The 18,914-nt window shown below is 42.8% G+C and overlaps 2 non-coding genes and 1 pseudogene across 2 annotated transcripts; 2 read left to right on the top strand and 1 right to left on the bottom strand.

Annotated features, from left to right (window-relative positions):
• LOC114890362 overlaps positions 1-18,914 on the top strand; it is a 71,708-nt pseudogene continuing 52,794 nt past the window's right edge.
• TRNAF-GAA lies at positions 14,446-14,518 on the bottom strand. Its single transcript has one exon. It is a non-coding gene; the product is annotated as a tRNA-Phe (tRNA).
• TRNAA-UGC lies at positions 15,233-15,304 on the top strand. Its single transcript has one exon. It is a non-coding gene; the product is annotated as a tRNA-Ala (tRNA).

Below are 18,914 nucleotides of genomic sequence, written 5' to 3'. Positions count from 1 at the left end.
ATGTGGCCGGAAGTGGCGCTGGGGCGGGTGGGGCAGGATGCTGGTGGAGGCCTCCCCAGTGTGGAACAGAATGGAAGTTCAGCGTGCAAGGCTTGGGAGGGTGAGTGCCTCTGCCTGTCGGTGCCATCAATGACCAAGTCTCCTGTGAAAGAGAGGGCCCAGCCAAGCAGGGAGATCACAGTGGACACGAAACTGTCTCCAGAGACAAGGGCTAACGGTGTAGGACAGGTAGCCTGGAGGAGGCGGGCACAAGGGGAAGCAAGGCCTTTATGGATCTGGTGTTAAGGAAGGAGTTAAAACTGTGCTGGGTCTGTGATTGGGACAAATGTTTCAGGCAGAATAACTCAGCCACTGGAACCATTCATAGTGACTCCAGCACCATGTACTTTAAGATCTGTTCAAATATTGGCTTCAATATCCCATTTCTCAAACTAGAATATGATTGGTTGAAATGGCTCCAACTTTGGGGGACAAAATTGTTGACTGTTTAAACTGAACACGTGGTCCCCATAGGTATCAGGCACCTTCCCTCAGGCACTGCTGAGAAAATGTCAGTCCTTGCTGTAGTAACATTTTAATTACATCACATGGAGTCCGTTCCTGAAAAGGCCTGCTTGCCCCAAGACTTCTTAATGCCTACTTGTCCTTCAAAGCTCATCACTCCTTTAGGGCAGCTTTCATTCCCCTCATTTGGGCTGCCATGGCAACTTGAGCATGCCTCCACAAGAGAACCATCCCACTGGCCAGAATTCTTCCTTAAAATTTCTTTTGGCCCTACTAGAACATGACTGTGTTTCCCCAGCATCTGGCATGTTACAATAGAGTAGGCCCAGTAAGCACTCAGTAAAATATTTATTGAATGCATGCTTCTTGAAAAGCCTTTTCTCTTATGAAAGATGAGCAAGCCAATAGAAGCTCATTTTTAATATTAATTCATATTAATTTTTGTCCAAGTTTTTTCTTTTTGTTTTGATAAAAAAAAATTTTAATTTATTTATTTGGCTGTGTCAGGTCTTAGCTGCCGCACACGGGAACTTCATTGCAGCATGCAGGCTCTTCATTGCAGCACCTGACCTCTCTAGTTGTGATGTGCAGGCTCAGTAGTTGTGGCACATGGGCTTAGTTGCCCTGTGGCATGTGGGATCTTGGTTCCCTGATCAGGGATTGAACCTGCATCCCCTACCTTGGAAGACAGATTCTTAACCACTGGACCACCAGGGAAGTCCCTCCAACAAGTTTCTTCACGTTGTGGCAAATATCACTGGACTGGGATTCAAGACTCTTGTACAAGTCCAGGGGCCTTGTGTCCATTAGGCAACTTCCTAATCTCTCTGGGTCTTGGTCTCCGCATCTCCTGTGCACATCTCAAGGGTGCCCTGTGTCTTCCATTATTTATTCCACTGCCTGGCACATAGTATGTGCTCAATAAATATTTGGATAAATTAATCTGTGAAATGAACAAAAGGTTAGGATAAATTATCTCAAAGTTCCCTATTTGGCTTCCTAAATAATGCAAAGAAACACTTCTCGTCATTCTATCCAATCAAAACATGTATTAGTTCTTAATCCTTGTGATATCGTTTAACAAAGTCAGCTTACACTGGCTGCTTGGAGGTATCCTAGCAACTTATTACCATGGCAACATCGCACTTCCTAGTCTTCAAATATGGGTGACCTAGTATTTACATTGAGGTTTGGAACTCAAGACCAGCCCGACTGATTGTTATGTAATAAGGTATTTGTGGTTCCTATGGAACAGACACTCCTCAAATTCTCTTCCACCTATTGGCTGATAACTGAAATACTATGGTTCGTCTCCTTAGTGTGAAGGGCTTTATGTCCTTCAAAAAACATAGAACATCCACTTTTTTTAAACAGTGTCCAATATCAGAACAAATATCTTTGTGTATTGGCTGCATGGAAATTTTAAAGATAACACTGGTGAGTTGAGAGGTCATGTTGCTTCAGTTTCATGATATTATTTTAAGGGAATTAAACTCACAAATCATTGTTTCGGGTCTGCTAGCATGACAGCTGGTGGCAGTTTATCAGACTGCAAGATAGGCCTCCAAGTGCATTCATTATAGCTAATTGTAATTTCGCTAAGATATAGGTTATTTATAGCAAGTGTTATTTTCATACATTTTAACAGATAAACCAAGTCCATTGGATGAATAATAGATTTTTCTGATGTGAAGGAAAATCATTCTGCATATGTAAGACTGTCCACCTTGATTATGCACGCCACTGCAAGGAATTTGGGTCTGGGATGAAATGCAGGAAGTCAAATATAATTTTGGAAAGGTATATACCTTTTCATTTTCTGATGGGCATATATTATTTATGAAGGTTTGGGTTGTAAGTAACAGAAGATCCAATTTAAACCTTTTTAGCTCATATACCTGGAAATCTGAGAAGCATGTAGATTTCAGGAATAGTTGACCCAAAGGCTCAATGACTTAGTTTTATTCTCTCTCTACACTATACTACTCTAGTGAGGGCTCCATCTCAAGGCTGGTTCCCCTTATTTGTATCCAAAGCAAGAGTCCTTAGCTTTGCTATGATTGACCAGCCCTGACCAACCCCTATGGTCAAAGGGCAACCGTGAAGTTTGGCCTGGGAGGCCTAAAGCAGTGACTGTGCCCAAGGGAACAGGATTAAGTGAGGGTCGGTTCTATTCAGATCTCATGGCTGCTATTCAATGAGGGAGGAAAGAAAACCACAATGTCCAAACCACCCCTAATTGTACCATGGAAGACAGAACATTACCTCTGAATAAGTACATAATTACTTTTGTCAATCAAAGTGTGAAGGGAGCACAAAGGAAACTTGTATTGTTCTGCCTGTATTGTATTGTATTGTTCCCTATAGTTGAAGAATTTATGTGAAACCATTGGCTCTCCTTGGCAGCTTTCCCAGTTCCGTCCCACATTCAATTAGAGACTGGAGTCAGAAATGGATTTTGTTGCTTATACACCATGGTAACGGGAGGCCATACCTAATCTTGTGTCCTAGCTTTTGTTGTTTAGAATGTGTAGGCAGAAAGAGTCAAATGGCCTGTCCTCTGTCTGGCACAAGCGTTCTGCTCTAAATCAAAGTGAAATAGGCCTCAGCGGCATTATCTCAAATGGCCGATTTAAAAAAATTACTCACAAATTAGGCTGTTCTCCAAAGTGTGTTTTGAAACATTGATTTGCTTAAGTGACTATAAAATCAGTAATATGGTTAAGACTCAAATTAATGGGCTGGTATAGCCTTTCAGGTTTTCACAGGCTCTACTTGGCCAGAACACTTTGCATTGATTCTTGTCATCCTTAAAGCAGACAAAGCACCACACTCCTTCCTCTGGAGAATCCAGAAGTAAAACACTGTCACCCCTCAAGTCCCTGGAGGTTGTGTGAGTGTGTATGTGTGTGTGTGTATATGTACCAAATGTGCTCACTTATGAACAGAGAACTGCGTGTCTACTCTGTACAAGCACTTAATCTAAATCATTTTATTTAATCTTCAGAGTCATCATATTAAATACGAGTCCAATTTCACAGATAAGGAAACAGGTTTGCAGAGGCTAATGATTTGCCAGCTGTCCTAGAGCTGTAAGTTGAAAAGCCTGACTTGAACTCAGGTCTGCCTGCGGTCACAACTCAGGATACGACCCACCAAGCTTCACCGCCTCACTCTTTGTCTGGGAGTTGCATTAAAGTTTTCATTTTGCTGTTAGCTTTGCCTCCTTCCCTGCCCTGTCAAACTCTATATTCATTGACTTGCTACTGATTGAGCACCTGCCATATGCCAGACACTGTTTCAGGAGACACAGCAGAGAACAAAGCAGACAGAAATCTCTCCCTTCAGGAGCTTACATTTTATCAAGAATAAGCTCAGTTGTCTGTGTCCTGCTCTCCCAGATTTTCCCCCTAAATATCCTTTTCTTTCCAGTCCTTCAATAAACTCAGAGCCTCTTTCCCAAAGGCTCCTTGCCCTGAAATATGACTCAACATTTCAGATTCATAAGGGCAGTGGGAATTTGCTTTTATTCTTCTGATCCAAGATACTCAGCTGCCCCATTGTTTTGGCTTCAGGGGAGGCATCGGAGCCCTAAATTGACTGCTTGACCAGTGGCGCATGGGCATATGTGCACGGGGGTGACCAGTGCGTCGAGGGATGGGTGTTTGGACTTAGTGTCGCAGGCCCAGTTTGCAGCGGAGCAGGTCCTGAGATAGAGATTTTCAGGCAAGAAGTTTGCTGGGACGGGCTCTCAGGCACAAACTGATCAGAGGGAAATGAACTGCTGTGCAGCTACTTGACCTTAAACTGGCTTCCTCAGTTTGGTAATACCAGGAACATGTATTTGACTTGCTTCTATTATTATTTAGTTCCTTTTTCTCTTAAGGACTATGATATTATTTTCTTTAGTTGTAGTTACATTTGGACCTCAAGTTATACAGATTATCTCCTTTAATCCTCAAAACACCCCAGTGAGATAGATATCACCATCCCATTTAACAGAGGAGACTGAGGCACAGAGAGGTTTGGGAACATCCATGTGGTTACACTACTACGTGGCAGAGCTGATATCTGAACCCAAGACTACCTAACACTGGGGCCCGAGCTCTTACCACTATGCTACACTGACTCTCACCCTTTCTCAAGGTTGGCCTCAGTCTCCTCTAAGTTTAGTAGTTAAGATATACTCTTGGACTGTCTATGACCTATTGAAATCATTTATCAAATCATTCAATAAGCATACCATATTCTGGACAGTGTTCAGGGCACCAGAGCTATGATTTATAAGACAGACCCTCAGAATATCTCACAGGATGGTGAGGGGCTTCAGAGAAGTAAAAAGGCACTTAGGAGACAGAGTAATACGTGCTAAGCTGTGGAAAGCCTTGTGTACAATGGAGTACATAGGAAGGCTCTTAACAGTCATGGGGGTGGGGAGATGCTCCATGAAAGTGTCAAGGAGGGGATGTATGAGCAGGAGCCTAAAGCAAGTATCCAGGTAAACGTGTGTGCGCGCACGCAGGAGTGGGCATGGGGAGATGTTCTAAGAAGCAGAAGGTTGCACATGCTTGGAGTGGACCCAGAAATTGGGAGAAATCCAGGATGTCTGGAGCCCCACTTGAGAGGTTGGACATGGTAAGAGCTGCGACCCGGCAGGGGCAGATCAGGAAAGCCTTCCAAACCCCGTTACAGACTGGGTTTTGCCCTGAGAGAACTGGGAAACCACTGCAGTGTGTTAAATAGGGCGACATTATCCAATTTGCTTTTTGTTTTGCCAATATGTTTTTATTCTGTTTTCTTTTTTAAAGCTTTATTGCGATATAATTGCCATACAATAAACTACATGTATTTAAAGTATACATTTGGTATATGTATAACTGATTCACTTTGTTATAAAGCAGAAACTAACACACCATTGTAAAGCAATTATACTCCAATAAAGATGTTTATATATATATATATATATATATATATATATACTTTGAGACAAGAAGAACCTAATACAAAAAAAAAAAAGTATACGTTTGGGTGAGTTTCCACACACATATATCCTGCTGAAACCATAAACACCATCAGGAGAGTGAACATGTCCATCACTCCAAGCATTTTCTCCTGCCCCTTTTTAAATCCTCCCTCCCTGCCTCACTCCTAGCCCCAGACGACTGCTGATCTGTGTTCTGTCAGTAGAGATTAGTTTTTATTTTCCAGAGCTTTGTATAGATGGAATCAAAATTTATATGTATTCTAAAGAGTACATATTTTTGTATTATTTCAGCAAGATTATGGGGACTGCCAAGTCAAGAGTGGATAAGAAGACTAGGGGCTTTAGCCAGTGAATTATTAGCTAAAGTAACTAACACCTTCGGAAAGGGGCTCTTTCTGAAGTCACTCTGTTCATTGCATCACAAAGTGGCAAAGCTACCCCCTCTCCAGTCCCCTCTTAGGTCCTTGTTTCCGGGAGACAGAAACCTAATTCAAGCTGCCTGGAGTGTGTGCGCACGCACACGTACACAGGATTTTATTGGCTCTGCCGTGGAAAAGCCCAGCAGTGGTTGCCTTTAGGCATTTCTGCTCAAACGACTTGATAGGACTTGGTTTTTCTTGATCACTTAGTTCTCACCTCTCACCTCCTGTAACCACCATTTCTGTTGCTGTTGTTGTGAGGACATTAAGATCTCAGAGCAACTTTCATTGTATACAACCCCCAGTGTTGTTAACTATAGTCACCGGGCTGCACACTAGCTCCCTGGAACTTATTCATCTTGTAATTGGAAGTTCGTGCCCTTTGGCCACCATCTCCCCTCTTCCCCACCCTCCAGCCCTTTAGAGAATATTTATTGTGTTTATTTAAGCTCTTGCCTGGTGAGTTCCAATCAACGTCTGCTCTTCTGTTTGTCGTCTTTAGGTGCAAGGTCATTTCACCCTGGCAACTCATGTTCCTGTTTGAAGCGATCCTCTCTGGTTTTCAGGAAGAGCCAGATCCCTCCACGGGAGTTTAAGGAGAAGGGAAGGAATGAGCCCCTGGGCAGACCACTTTGGACCCCACAGAACCCCAAAGACTACAACCTTTGGTACCGCGCTGCCAGGCATCTCCTGTGAGCAGGGGTTTCCTAGGTTAGAATCCGTCATCCTGGGGAGCTTGAGCGAGGAGAGGTGAGTGAGCGGATGCTAAGTACCAGCTGCTGGTCCTGTTTTCATCAGCTTCTCACACCAGCAGGGCTTCTGTGGTACTTTTACGAACCCTGACAGCACTGGCCGCCTGCACTGATGCTGCAGGTTTCTGTGGCCAAGAGGCTGCTCTGATCCATCCAAGGCCAGGCCATGGAGAGGGAAGAGAATTTAGAGTTCTTTCTCTGCCCATACCCTCCGTCTGCTCTGCCCTCCTGCTGTCTCCCCCATCACACCTGCCTAGACAGCCTGCCTTCTCCCCAGGGGCATCTCACACTTTGGAGGTGTTGTTGATAGTTTTTCAGATGCACAACTGCACCTGCTTCTACAGCTTTTCTAGGGAGGCTCTGGGTGGAGGGAGTTGGCAAGGTGGTCAGTACACTACTTTGTCAGAGTTAGGAAAAGGCCTGCGCACACATCTCATTTTACAGAGCAGTCAGTGTGCCTGTGAGTACCACTCCTCTCCTAGAAGGAGTGATGGGGAGGGCAGGACCAGGAAACAGGGTCAAGGACGACGACTTTTTAAGGCAAAAGAAAAATGTCAAATTTGAACCCCCTATTTTCTCCTCAAATTAAACCCAAGTTAGATATTCTTTTAGGCAATGACTCAGAAACTCTGAAAAGGGTTTAATAATAGCTCTTGATGATTCATATGAATATTTTACTCTGAAGTTTCTTGTCTTTGAGGAATGTTGGTGTGAAACTTTTGCTCCCAGGAAGTATGGGTGAAGATCTAAGTACTCACTGCTTTGTGAAGTGGTTATGATAGTAGTAATTAATAATTATATTTCTCTATGCTCTGCCAAAGCAGTTGGGCATTGCAGAAACACTTTATTATAAAGCTATAAATAGATAAGTAGCTAAAAACTTTAATTAAACTGCTTAATTAAATTAATTAAATGGTAATTAAATTACCGTTTCATTCTTTTCTTTTTTAAAGCGTCTACAAACTTTAAAAAATAATGTTTGAACTAATTGCTTCAGGAGATACCAAAGATTACCATTTGCAGAAATACATTATTAGAACTAAAAGTCCAAGATTCTAAAATGCATTCGATAGCAATGCTTCGATTTGAGGCAAAAACGTTTCCTAATGATGGAATCAAGAGGGTTCTCAGCCTGATAGTTTTAGGCCTCACCTGCCACTAGCTAGCTGTGTGACCCAGGGCAAGTCTCTTACTCACTGGGCCTCAGTTTCCTCATCTGTTAAATGAGGTCACTGGAATAAACCTCTTACATGAAAGGGCTATGGGACCTTTATGCATGAGATGAGGGAGAGGGTCCCAGTGCCTGGGAAATAGACATACCACCAGTTTCTACTACTTCTGCAACCCAAGGATAAGGAAGAAAGGAAGCAGCCCAGAGCAAATTCCAACCTCAACTCCAAGAACCAGGAAAGATTTTCAGCCACCTCACAAATTATTTAAAACATAATTCAGGAGAGACCGGCCAAGATGGCGGAGTGGAAACAACTTGAGCTCACCTCCTCTCATGGGCACACCAAAATCACAATTATCTGCAGAACAACCATGAAACGATGAAAAAGACCAGAACTTACCAGAAAAGATCTTCTACAGCAAAACACAAGGAAGGAACCACAAGGACGTGGGTAGGAGGCACAGACTCACAGTACAGTCAAGTCCCGTACCCCCAGGCACCAAGTTAGCACCAGCACCTGGCGCCGCCCAGCAGCCTGTGGGCACAGGTGCTGGGACCCCTCAGGCTGAGCAACCCCCAGTCACCAGCAGACAGCCTGCCTACAGACTTCCTGAGCCTACAGCCACCTCTAAGCACGGCGCTGCCCACCCTGGGAAATCTTCAAGTACACTTGGATTTGGACTCATGAGCTCAAAGTAGCTCTGCAGTTTTCAGAGGCAACTGTAGCTCTCTGGACCCTGGTTTTCACATCTGTGAAATAAAGGTGTTGGATGAGGTGATCTGTCTGGACATCGGCAGCTGTGAAATGCCACGTTCCCTGATGATCTCTGTGACCAGTATGCTCTGACAGCAAAGGACATCAAGAAGATCCCATTATCATGCTGAAAAAAAAAAGATTATTTTGTCTGAAGTTGTCTCTCAATTCTGTTCTGGAAATAGGCAGGGTGTGCATTTTTATGGGAATTTGTATAAAAAGCACTTGCCAAAGTCACACTCTTGGTTATTGGAAGAATTGAGGGGAAGCCCTCAGTCTCCAGACCCCAAAGCCGGAATGCGGGCCATTTCTACAAGGACGGAAAGAGATGCCGAAAGGGCAGGCTCTGCTTCTGTAAAAGTCCTTTGGAGCTTGCTGACTGTTTCAGTTTCAGCCACACTCAGAGGTGCGCTCTTGCTGCTGCTCCCATTTTCCGCATGAAAGTTGCTAGGGCTCCTTCAGACTTTCCTTCTGAATTACTACAACACGGTTTTAGGATTATTGTTATTTCACCTGGAGGCTTTCCTTTGAATGTACAGTGTGTGTGCACACATCTGTTTACAGTTTGCTGAAATCTCAAGTGTGATTCCATAACATCTCAGTTACTTTTTCCATGGGGGATGGATGTCTCCCTCATTTTAAGCCTAAGTCAGGGCTCCCAAGGCTTTTCACATCAGGGCACTCATAAAAATGGTATTTGCACAGTGGATGGGGCTACTTCAGATCCTGAGGTGCCTGTCTGGAGACTCCAGCCTTTACGTACCCCGTCCCAGCCCAGCATCCCTGAGGACTGAGGGCATGACAAGGCCCACATGTTTTCTCTAACATTTTGTTATAAAAAGTTTCAGACATAAATAAAAGTTAAGAGAATTATATAGAGGATACCCATGTACCCACCACCTAAATTCTACCCGTAAGATTTTACTTTACTTGCCCTATTACATTTGTATTCATCTATCCACCCTTTATCCAGCCATCATATTTTGTGATGTAATGTGATGTAAGTTGCAGATGCCAGCATCCTTCACCCTAAACTTTTCAGCACACATAGTACTAGTAACTAGAGCTTCAATATTTATTATTTTTAGATGAAGCTTATGTACTGTGAGAGGCACTAATCATTTTTTTAACCGTTTTTTAAAAATTGAATTATACTTAATTTACAATGTTGTGTTAATTTCAGGTATACAGAAAAGAGATTCAGTTATACATATATGTGTGTATACATATTCTTTTTCAGATTCTTTTCCATTATTACAAGATATTGAGTATATTCCCTGTGCTATGTAGTAGGTCCTTGTTGTTTATCTATTTTATATATAGTAGTGTGTATATGCAAACCCCAAACTTCTAATTTATCCTTCCCCCTGGTCCCCATTTTCCCCTGGGTAACCATAAATTTGTTTTCTGTGTCTGTGATGAAATGCACTAATCTTAAGTGGCAAACCCATACACTCGTGTAACCCAAACCTCTATCAAGATAAAAAGTATTGCATCACCCAAGAAGTTCCCTACTGCACTTTCCAGTCCATCCCCATGCCCACCTCCCCACCTCACCCCTACAGGTCAGTTTTGGATGTTCTAGAGCTTCATGTAAATGGAACAATACAATATGTTCTCTCTCAGCCCAGCTTTCACTCAGTGTGTTTTTGACATTCATACATGTGGTTGCATGGAATCTGTAATCCCCTTTTACTAACAAGTAAACCGCACTGCATAAATGCACTATTGTTTGTTTAACTGTTCCTCTGTTGATGGACCCTGGGCTGCTCCACTTTTCCATTCTCTCTCATGATATCTACCTCTCTGATACATTTCATGCTCCAGCACATCCATTCCTGGAAGACTGTCTGACAAGAGTGCTCTGGTATATCAAGCCCAGTTTGCCCAGCTTGGGCTGGGGTTTAGTTTCTCCAGGGGCAGTTTACACACTGGTGAGCCATGCATGGGACATGATGGTGGCCTTGTCATGCCCTCAGGCCTCAGGGGTGCTGGGCTGGGATGGGGTACGTAAAGGCTGGAGTCTCCAGACAGGCACCTCAGGATCTGAAGTAGCCCCATCCACTGTGCCAATACCATTTTTATGAGTTCCCTGATGTGAAAAGCCTTGGGAGCCCTGACTTAGGCTTAAAATGAGGGAGACATCCATCCCCCATGGAAAAAGTAACTGAGATGTTATGGAATCACACTTGAGATTTCAGCAAACTGTAAACAGATGTGTGCACACACACTGTACATTCAAAGGAAAGCCTCCAGGTGAAATAACAATAATCCTAAAACCGTGTTGTAGTAATTCAGAAGGAAAGTCTGAAGGAGCCCTAGCAACTTTCATGCGGAAAATGGGAGCAGCAGCAAGAGCGCACCTCTGAGTGTGGCTGAAACTGAAACAGTCAGCAAGCTCCAAAGGACTTTTACAGAAGCAGAGCCTGCCCTTTCGGCATCTCTTTCCGTCCTTGTAGAAATGGCCCGCATTCCGGCTTTGGGGTCTGGAGACTGAGGGCTTCCCCTCAATTCTTCCAATAACCAAGAGTGTGACTTTGGCAAGTGCTTTTTATACAAATTCCCATAAAAATGCACACCCTGCCTATTTCCAGAACAGAATTGAGAGACAACTTCAGACAAAATAATCTTTTTTTTTTCAGCATGATAATGGGATCTTCTTGATGTCCTTTGCTGTCAGAGCATACTGGTCACAGAGATCATCAGGGAACGTGGCATTTCACAGCTGCCGATGTCCAGACAGATCACCTCATCCAACACCTTTATTTCACAGATGTGAAAACCAGGGTCCAGAGAGCTACAGTTGCCTCTGAAAACTGCAGAGCTACTTTGAGCTCATGAGTCCAAATCCAAGTGTACTTGAAGATTTCCCAGGGTGGGCAGCGCCGTGCTTAGAGGTGGCTGTAGGCTCAGGAAGTCTGTAGGCAGGCTGTCTGCTGGTGACTGGGGGTTGCTCAGCCTGAGGGGTCCCAGCACCTGTGCCCACAGGCTGCTGGGCGGCGCCAGGTGCTGGTGCTAACTTGGTGCCTGGGGGTACGGGACTTGACTGTACTGTGAGTCTGTGCCTCCTACCCACGTCCTTGTGGTTCCTTCCTTGTGTTTTGCTGTAGAAGATCTTTTCTGGTAAGTTCTGGTCTTTTTCATCGTTTCATGGTTGTTCTGCAGATAATTGTGATTTTGGTGTGCCCATGAGAGGAGGTGAGCTCAAGTTGTTTCCACTCCGCCATCTTGGCCGGTCTCTCCTGAATTATGTTTTAAATAATTTGTGAGGTGGCTGAAAATCTTTCCTGGTTCTTGGAGTTGAGGTTGGAATTTGCTCTGGGCTGCTTCCTTTCTTCCTTATCCTTGGGTTGCAGAAGTAGTAGAAACTGGTGGTATGTCTATTTCCCAGGCACTGGGACCCTCTCCCTCATCTCAAGCATAAAGTTCCCATAGCCCTTTTGTCTTCAAATTTTCTTCAGTGTCTGGAAAGGTGTTTGGAACCATGGTGAAGGAAAGGGTCAGGTAGGGCATTAGCCTCTTGCTCCCATCCCCACGTGACAGTGAGGCTCTGTAAGCTGCTGCCAATGCCTGTGGCAACAAGATCCTGACTGAGGGGTGGTGGGGGGGAGAAACAGCATTTGCACCTAGTGAATGAATGGTATGGGAGTTGGGGCAGGTGACGCGGCACTGCTCCCAGGGAGGAAGCAATCTCTAACATCTCCAGCTGGATGGTGGCTCCTTTTGGAGAAGGCAAGGAAGGAGGACCAGAGCTGAGCTTCACTGGGGAAAGGGTTGAGTGCCCTCCAGCGCTCTGCTCCATCAGCCAGCCTCAAGCACGTGCTGCTGCCTTTTGGGGAGCCAGCTCTGTCTCCCAGCTATGATGTGCCATCATCCCCACCCAGGAGGAGCTTAAAATGCCTACAGGGTAGGTTTCATCACCCCCATTTTAGAGGTGAAGTAACAGATACCCAAATGATGAAGAGACTGGCACAAGTTGCACCACTGGTAGTAAGTGGAAGAGCTAAGGCTCCAATCAGGCTTTTGGCCCCAACTCCAGTGCTCTCAGGTCTGTAACTCAGCATAATCGTTTGGAAAGTTCTTCCACTTTAGTATTTGTAGGGCCTTGGACAAGACTCTTGAGGTTCTAGTAGAGATGATGTGAAGTCATATATGTGGAAGTGTTTACCACAGTGCTAGCAATAACAGGAGCTCAATAAATGGGCTAGGCATGGCAGGGTGGGAGTCAGGGAGGTAAAAACAAGAATAACACTGGGTCTTGGCCCTGAGGAAGTTCATTGTTATGAGCAGTTAGGCTCATGACCTGGTTTTGAACCATGGCTCACTGTAAAGCTGTGCCACTTTGGGAAAGTTTCTTATTCTCTCCATGCCTCGGTTTCCTCATGTGTAAAATGGGTATAATTGCAGTAAATACTTCCAAAGTTTATTGTGGAGATGAAATGAATGAATGCATGTGAATGCTTTGGCCATGCCTGATCACAAAAGGCTTGTGATATACATGGTAGTTTTAAGTACTATTATATAAATATGTAAAAATGTAAATAAAAGATTTAGGGAACAGACAACAAAAACAATGGAAGGAATGACACAAGAGAAAAATGGGAACTTTTCAAGTATGTTCTAAGGAAAAAATTAGCTGCTATGTTTGGAAACACCTGCAAGGTACAACTCATGACCAGATGGCAAATGATCTCATTCTTAGTTGATCATGAAACAGAGTCCAGAGGATGATGCCAAATCTTTCTTTAAAAAAAAGTGCTATCTACTTATGCTATGGTTCATTCTAGGCGTCTTCTGCAAGGTCAAGTCCTCTAAACTTTCTATGTTCCACCTGGAGAAAGTCTTTGGTATAGAGCATTGTATTCTTTTCCTTTTGCTACTGTAGCAAATTAGTGCAAAGTTAGTGGCTTTAAGCAAAAAAAAATTACTATTTTATAGTTCTGGAAATCAGAAGTCTAAAATCAAGGCTGCATTTCTTCTGGAGGCTTCAGAGGAGAATCTGTTTCCTTGCATTTAACAGCTTCTAAAGCCTGCCTCCATTCTTTGACTCATGGTCCCTCCCTTCATCTTCAAAGCCAGCCATATGTAGCATCTTTCCTCTCTGACCTCCCACCGGCCTCTTATAAAGATCCTGGTGATTATACAGGGCCCACCAGGATAATCCAGGATAATCTCCATATCTCAATGTCCTTAACTTAATCACACCTGCCATATAAGGTAACATATTCACATTTCTGGGAATTAATGTGTAGACATCTTTTGGATGCCATTATTCAGGCCTATCACAAGCATCTCCAAGCCAAACACATCTTTCCTTTGCTAAAATGGGCAACCTTGTTTAGAATAACTTGCAGGATCTATTATGCAAATTCTTCACCCCACCATGTGTAAGGAGGGGAAAAAATGCCAATGATGAGGAGAAGTAAGAACCCTGTCCTACTACTCATCCATATAATAATTGCTGTGGGAATTCTGGTGAGATCAGTAAGGGCAGTCTTTTTTTTTTTTTTAATTATAAGAATGAATTTTACTATTCACTTTTATCTTGCACATCAAAATTCATTGGACATTGCAATAGCTGCACACACATGGGAGAAGCAGTGAATGCCAGACATTTCCTTTGTTCATGTGCCAAGCTCATCAGACATCAATCACAAGACCCAAATTCAAACATGGGAGTTTCAGGACTTCCCTGGTGGTCCAGTGGTTAAGATTCCACTGGCAGCTTCCACTGCCGTGTGGCATGGCCAAAAAAACAAAACAAAAAAATGATTGAAGTTTCAAGGATGCAAAGGTAGACCTTTCTGGTAGGGGTTACCAGAATTGCTCCTCCTCATGGATGCTGACTAAAACACTTAACCTGCTGAAACCCGGGATTGAACCAGGGACCTTTAGATCTTCAGTCTAATGCTCTCCCAACTGAGCTATTTCAACACCTTAGAGGTGAGCTGCCCTGACACTCATTTTTCAAAACTGAGATTGTTTTCAATCCATTTTTAGAACATTTCAGACTTCAAAAGTGTTGCTCTCTCATTGTCCAATATATTTATCCACCCAAAAAGTTAGGAATGTCTTCCATGTATGGTGCTTGCATCCAATTCCTGGTGGTGTGGGATGGTAGGAGGAGAGATACAGAAGAGAAATGATGGGGATTCATTGGAAAGTCTCTCTGCTCCTCTGACACAGCTCAGAAAATTACAGAAAAGTTTTTTTTTTAATTTCTTAGAGTCCCTTATTTTTTCTCTTCTTTTCATTCGTTCTTGAATAATATTCAAAGATTCTGAGAAATGGATTAATTTTTGTTAATGTGGAATCAGTTTTCTGTTTCCTGGTGATAATTTCAAGTGAGCTGGTTTCTTTGTTTTATATGCTTCCATCTACTCTGTCACAGTCTTTTGGCCCAGGTGAGAAGGTCTTGGAGAGGACTGACCTGGCTGAGAAGAAACTAAGAGCAGGAATGGTAACAATTTGGGTTTAGAATTTACTATTCTTGAGCATAGCCATCCACCAAAAATAGTCTAATTTAAAAATTGTAGAAATAATGGAATTAATAGAATAAATTTTCTGACAAAAGGAAGTAGCTTTGCCAAAGAGTACAGAAAATAGGTATATTTCCTAACATACCGAAAAAAGAGGCAACTGTCACTTGGGGGTGTAGCTCAGTGGTAGAGCTCATGCTTTGCATGTATGAGGCCCCGGGTTCAATCCCCGGCACCTCCATGAGGATTTTATCTTTTTTCTCATCTCCAAGGTATTTTATACCCATACCTTCCTTCAGTCCTGTGGAATATGCTCTCCTACTTTTCCACTTTTCACTACTTTTTTTCCCTTGCTTACATGGAAAGCAAACATGACTGGTGCAACTGCAGAAGGAATAAACAAGAGAAGAAGAAGGAAAAAAAAAAAAGGCTTATTCCACATCCACTAATGTCACCAATTTAACCAGCTTTTTCACCTAGACTACCATTTTACGATACAACTTAAGAGAAGGAAGATCCAAAGTAAGACAGGGAAAAAAATAAAAAGAAAGAAACCTGTGTGCACTTTCTTTAGCCAGAATAACTAATCCTAAAGATACTAGCCATGGGAAAAATTAGGGTGCTGTGAGCGGGATTCCAAGCACCTCTGGAAAAACACTTTGGAATGCAAACTGAATGCCTTAGACACATTCATGAACCTTTATTACATACCTGGAATAGAGCACATGAATTTGAACAAGGGCTTCTGTTTCTCTGGTAAGAGCCTGGAAAAAGACAAAATAAGGAAAGCTCCACCACCGACCTACTTTAATTTTGGAGACAAAGTGTTGTTCATCCCCTGCCATAGAGAACACTTGGCTTTCAGATAAATTCAAGTAATGGAGAGGTCTTGGCTCCTAAATAGTCAACCATCTCTTTGTTTCCTTCCCATCCCTTCCACTGAATTCTCAAAAAGTTGAGAAGCAGATGCTCAGCAGCAAGTGGGTGCCGTGGAGGCAGGAGATGTTCCCTTTCAATAAATCAGACCCTGTAGGCAGTATTTCTGCTCAAAGGTTGTCCTTTGGGGACTGGTGGAATTGACACTGTTTCCTTTTACAGATGGCTTAAGGGATCTGCAATTTCTGAAGAGATAAACACTTTACCTGGAAGCTGATGGCAGAAAATGAGACTTTTATTGGTCTTCTTCTAAGGAAATTTTAGGATCATAACAATAACCAGTATAAATCAAAAAAGAATGAGATCAGCCTAGGAGCAATCTCATTTCTTTGTTTTTTCACAAATACTAATAATAAACTCCTTATCTACTTGTCTTTTCTTTTTGGCTATGCCACATGGCATCTTAGTTCCCTGGCCAGGGATCTAAGCCATGCCCCCTGCAGTGGAAGCACAGAGTCTTAACCAGTGGACCACCAGGGAAGTCCCAGTATCTACACATCTTAATGCATAACAGCTCTCACTCTATCTCTTCTTCAGAGGCCTTCTACTTCTAGTTGCATAAATGTCCAAACTTGAGATTCAGAGATATCAACAGAATTCCAGATTCAGTTTACAATGTATGTAGGCAAACATCCTCAAGAGGCTATCTTGTAGGCATTTAAAATATGTCATATCCAAATCCAAACTCAACATTTCCCCTTTATTGAAGGTCAGTCTTTTTTATTGGAACTAAAAATTTTTAAATATCTTGAGAAAGGAGCAGGTCCAAAATAAATTTTATTTACCCACCAAAACACTTTTATAGCACGTGATATATGCCAGGCACTGCTCTAAGCACTTCATACATAGTCATGCAATCTGCTAACAACCTCATGAAGTACATTCTTTTATCATGGCCCTCATTCTATAGACCAGGAAACTGAGATAGGACCAAGGTGAAGGGATGAGCCCAAAGGTCACACAGCTAGAAGTGGTGGCTCCTAGTGAAGTGGTATCAGATGATCGTGGACAGCAGAACCCCTGGTTCCAGTGACCTTGGGCACTCACCACCCAGGGCTTTATGTATCCTCAAACCCACAATTCTCAGAATGTCCCATCAGGGTGGCTTTTTGTATAGATGGTACAGCACAAACATGGGGAGAAGTAGTTTTCACCTACTGGAATATCTTTGTCTCACCTCTGAAAAGAATAAGGGCCCCAGGAGAGAAAGGAGGAGGTACTTTTAGAATCCAAGAGCTGGGACAGATCTTAATGATTAACCTGATTATCAAGGTTACCCAAATTTCTAACCCCAGGGCAAAGCAAAGTAGTTGAGCTAGCCTGGGGGTCCAAGTGTTTTGCTTGGATCTTCTGCCTCAAGCAAGAAAACATCTTTCAAGACTCAAATTCTATGCCAGGGGATAGGGGTGGTGGTGGTGGGATGAACTGGGAGATTGGGCTTGACATGTATACACTAATATGTATAAAATAGATAACTAATAAGAACCTGCTGTATAAAAAATAAATAAAATAAAATTCAAAAAAGAGAAAAAAAGACTCAAATTCTAGCTTAAAAATTCATGAAATTTTTTTTTAATTTTCCTATCCTTTTTTTAAAATTGAAGTATAGTTGATTTACAGTGTTGTGTTAGTTTCAGGTGTACAGCAAAGTGATTCAGTTTTATATATATATATATATATATATATATGCTTTTTCAGATTCTTTTCCCTTATAGGTTATTACAAAATATTGAGTACTGTTCCCTGTGCTATACAGTAGGTCCTTGTCGGTTATCTATTTTATATATAGTGGTGTGTATATGTTAATCCCAAACTCCTAATTTATTCCTCCCCCATTCTAAACCTTCAATGTTTCTCTATTAATGAACTGTTTTTCTAAAAATAATTCTTTGAATAAAACTAACAGAACATTGAGGAAAAAACTTTTTTTCTTTCGTTCCCCCCTCTCTCCAGCCTTTCCCTAACTAAAATAACATTTGTAGTATTTTTTTATCTTTATTTTGGTCTTCCCAGCACAGGAAGTGTTTTGAATCTGAGGGGAGCCCTCCCATCGTGGAGCACCCCCCCCCCCCAACAGAGGCTGAGTTAGCAGGTAGAGTACTCGCTTGCCCAGACTCCCTCCAGCCAGGGCTTCAGCCTGAACTGGTGATCTAGGCTGTGCCAACCTGATACACTTGACAGAACTTGCATTTGGGAATCGAAGGGAAGCAGTGGCCCCTGACAACATATGTTGGCACTGGAACAGCAGTGAGGCATCACTTGGGGGTCTGCCCTCTGGGCTTGAAACCTGGTCCTCCAGACATCTCAACATTTCTGGGAGCCCACAGGTATCCAATGAGTAAATTCTTTAGCCAGAGTCTCCTATCACTTGCAACTAAACCCTTGGTAATATTTGTATTTGCAAATACTTATCAAACACCACGTGCCACGAACTGGTCTAAGAGTTTCTCATGTACAGACTCACTTCATCCTCACAGTAACCCCATGACACGGGTACTATGATTATGCCCCTTTTACTGGTGAGGAGACTGAAGCATAGTAAAGAAAGCAATTTGAGGCTAAGTAATTTTCCCCAAATTATTATTTTTTAAAATATTTATGTATATATGTATGTATGTATTTATTTGGCTGTGCCAGGTCTTAGTTGGGGCATGTGGGATCTTTGTTGCAGCATGTGGGATCTAGTTCCCCAACCAGGGATCAAAGCCAGACCCCCCCACCCCCCGCACCTGCATTGGGAGCATGGAGTCTTAACCACTGGACCACCAGGGAAGTCCCTTTTAAAAAAAAAAATTTATTTATTTGGCATTTGCTCCAAATTATAAGCAATGAAGTAACAAGGCTAGGATTTGAACCAGGCTCTCTGGATCTAAATCTGAGCTCTTAATCACCACACATACTGCTTCTCTACAGGT

The sequence above is a fragment of the Monodon monoceros genome, unplaced genomic scaffold, assembly GCF_005190385.1.
Source record: "Monodon monoceros isolate NGI ecotype Baffin Bay Population unplaced genomic scaffold, NGI_Narwhal_1 Super_Scaffold_11, whole genome shotgun sequence".
NCBI lineage: Eukaryota > Metazoa > Chordata > Mammalia > Artiodactyla > Monodontidae > Monodon > Monodon monoceros.
Note: the sequence above shows the minus strand (reverse complement) of the source record. Positions and strands in the feature narration are given on the sequence as shown.